Source organism: Gavialis gangeticus, unplaced genomic scaffold (genome assembly GCF_001723915.1).
Source record: "Gavialis gangeticus isolate Ggan-Ray unplaced genomic scaffold, GavGan_comp1, whole genome shotgun sequence".
Lineage (NCBI taxonomy): Eukaryota > Metazoa > Chordata > Crocodylia > Gavialidae > Gavialis > Gavialis gangeticus.
The window spans coordinates 146,982,998-146,986,030 of record NW_017728992.1 but is presented as its reverse complement, the minus strand read 5'-3'; the positions used below and the strand labels follow the sequence as shown (position 1 = coordinate 146,986,030).

General features: G+C 49.9%; 1 protein-coding gene and 1 long non-coding RNA gene across 2 annotated transcripts in view; one reads left to right on the top strand and one right to left on the bottom strand.

The window, feature by feature from the left end:
• Positions 1-3,033, bottom strand: part of LOC109304999 (carbonic anhydrase 3-like) — a 93,240-nt gene that overhangs the window by 28,993 nt on the left and 61,214 nt on the right. The window lies entirely within an intron of this gene.
• LOC109305000 overlaps positions 1-3,033 on the top strand; it is a 17,787-nt gene that overhangs the window by 9,186 nt on the left and 5,568 nt on the right. Inside the window, exon 2 of the long non-coding RNA XR_002099531.1 lies at positions 818-821. This is a non-coding gene — a long non-coding RNA (uncharacterized LOC109305000). The remainder of the gene's footprint in view (positions 1-817; positions 822-3,033) is intronic.

The following is a 3,033-nucleotide window of genomic DNA, read 5'->3' as shown; positions in this document are numbered from 1 at the left end:
GCCTGGCTGGGCTTCCTTTCTGGGTTTCTCTGCCCTCTCTCTCGCCTTTTCAGTCTGCCTCCCGCATATAGCTCACTCCTCGCGTGCCTTTATCCCAGTGGGTCTCTCCTTGAGCCATGTTGAAGTCTTCTGCCAGTTGTAGGGCTTCACATGAAGACTTAGGGCAGTGGCACCTTACCCATCTCTGGGTGCCCTCTTCAAAGTCTGTTATAAACTGTTCTAACAGTATTTGGTCACATATGTCTTCTTTGGTAGCGGTTTTGGGTTTAAGCCACTTATTTAAGAAGTCTGTCAAATTTTGCCACAATAGACAAGGTACCCTTTCTTCCCTTCTCTTTCTGCCTCTAAATGCTTGGCGGTGCCTCTCTGGCATTATGTTAAGTCTTTTTAATATTTCTCCTTTTACTTTGTCGTAATCCTGGGCATCTAGCCAGGTCATGGCCCTGTAGGCCGCCTGAGCCTGTCCGATCAAGAGGACTCCCAATTATCCTGCCCATCTAGCCTTCTCCAGCCCAGCCGCTATAGCCACCCTCTCAAATACTTCTAAGAACGCTTCCGGGTTGTCCTCTTTGGTCATTTTGGGCATCTTAATGTCCAACGGAGTCCTTTGTGTCCTCACCTGCTGTTGTATCAGGTGCTCCTCTATAGCTGTGTGCCTTGTGGCCTGCTGTTGTTGCTGCTGCAATACCTGCGCTTTCAGATTTAAAGTCTGTTGCAGGGTGTCCAGCCCTGCCAATATTGGTTGGTGCTCCATCCTGCACCCTTCTAGGAGTCCACTGCTGAATTCCCGGCCAATGCACCACTGTCAAGTGGCCAGCTGGGTAGTTTACCCTCCCAAGTGCCCTTTTCCTTTGTTTTTCCCTCCTCCCAAGAACTATACACACATATAGACAGCTGATCTAGATGCGTGTTTTCATAGGACCTCTGCCCACCCGCTGAAATGAGGGACAAGTCTTAGACAGAGATCCACACACCCATGCTCTCATCTGCCACGTCTTTGGTATTTATAGGAAGATGTTCAGTACCTGAATGGGTAGTTCCATCTAGTCATCATCCACCGTCCTATGACACTGAGGGCTCCACCACCCCTACACCCTTGCCCGGTCCACCGGTTGTCTAGGTGTCCTCGGGTTTTTTTTCAGCCGCTGGGTTCCTCCCCAGGGCCTTTACCTTAACAAAAAAATGAAAGGAACCCACGCCTCCTGTCCTGGAGGATTGTGGCCCGGCTTTTGGCAATAAACAAAGAAACAAAATGTCAGTGCAACTACTCTCTCCTTCCCCTGTGCATGTCCATAGGATTGTGCCTCTTGCGCCTTCTATTGGGGTCATCACAGTACCCTCATCTCACTGAGGTCATCATTTATCATTTTTCCTTGTACCCCTTTTAGGGTCACTATGGTACCAGGCTTTAATGGTGCCCCTCTATTAAAGTCTTTAAGGTACCTTTTTCTCGTGCCAGCTGCCGAGGAGATCGCCAGCAGTTCCTGACCCTCCCAGTGCACTGTACCTTCCTCTAGAGCTTCTCCGGGGAGTTCCCTCTCTGTAGCAGCCTCCTGCCAGCCCGCCACGTGGCTCTCACAGATTCCTCCAGCGTTGTTCGGCCTGACTCCTTCCCTTCCGGTCCTGCGCTCTCCCCTCCTGCCTGTTCCAGGCTCCTCTTTATGCTGCGGTTTGAGTTCCCAGCTCCTCCCCTTCAGAAACACCTGGGTATGAAGAGTTTCAGCTGGGTCCTTTGGGGCTATGGGTCTAGGGTAGCTGCTTCTGGCTTTGGCACGGGCTCTCACACTCTCACACAGACGTGTAGACATTTGGTTCTCTGGGGACAAGGTGCACCGCTGCTACCTTTCCCTGGGCAACGCTTGTGCCAGCAGCAAACTGGCCCAGGTGAGCTAGGGAAGGCTGGGGCCAGCATTGAGCTGTCTTCAGCAACCTTACCTGGGGTCTTGGGGGGGGCCTTGGGGCTGCAGCAATGGCAATTCTCCTGTGCAGAGTCTGGCCAGCAGCACAGCTCTGGGATGCTTGGCTCCACTTTTCAGCAGTGTGCACTGGCTTAGTGTGTGTTGCCCTGTGTTTTTTTTCTTGAAGGTTTTTTTGACCCCTGGATATGTCTCACATAAAATTCTCATTAACAAGAAAAGGAAATTCAGACTAAAGGAAAGTACTGTAAGGTAAAAAACTAGTTGGATCACCATGCTTAACAAATAGTCATCAGTGGCTGAATGTCTAACTGGAAGGAGGTATCAAGTAGGGTTCCCCAAAGATCTGTCCTCGGTCTGGTATTATTTAATATATTCATTAATGATTTGGACAATGGGATTGAATCCATGCTTAGCAAGTTTGCAGATGACACCAAGTTGGATGGAGTTGCAGACGCTCTGAAGAGTTGTGCTAGGATCTAAAATGATCTGGATAGGCTGAGAAAATGGTCTGAAATCAACCAGATGAAATTCAGCAAGGACAAGTGTGAAGTCCTGCACTTGAGATGAAATAATTGTGTGCACAAAAAAAAAGGATTGGGGAATGACTGGCTAGGTTTCAGTACTGCAGAAAAGGGGTTATACTGGACCAAAAGCTGAATATGAGCCAACAGTGCACTCTTGTTGCAAAAAAAGACAACAGTATACTGGATTGTATTAACAGGAGTGTCACTTGCTGTGATGGGACCCTGAGTTGGTCAAGGTCATGGGGGTACAAACTCCCCATGAAGTGTGTTACGCAATTTCAGGACAGCTAAATTTAGGGATAAAAACAAAAACACAACTTTAATCATTAGGGAAAACACTACAACAGAACTGTGGAAGACAGAACACTAAATTTGTCCCTGGCAAGAGACACATGAGCAGAAGCCTGTTGTGCCCCCATTGAGCCCAGGGACCCCCAGGACTCCCCAGTGGGACCCCAACCTGGACTCCCAGTGCAGCCAGAGGTAGGTGGGGCCCACAGCTGGGAGGGAGGGACCCCAACCCAGGCAGCTGTGGGGCAGCTGAGTCAGAGCCAAGGAGGGACACCCCCCGGTCCTACTTGGTCCAGCCC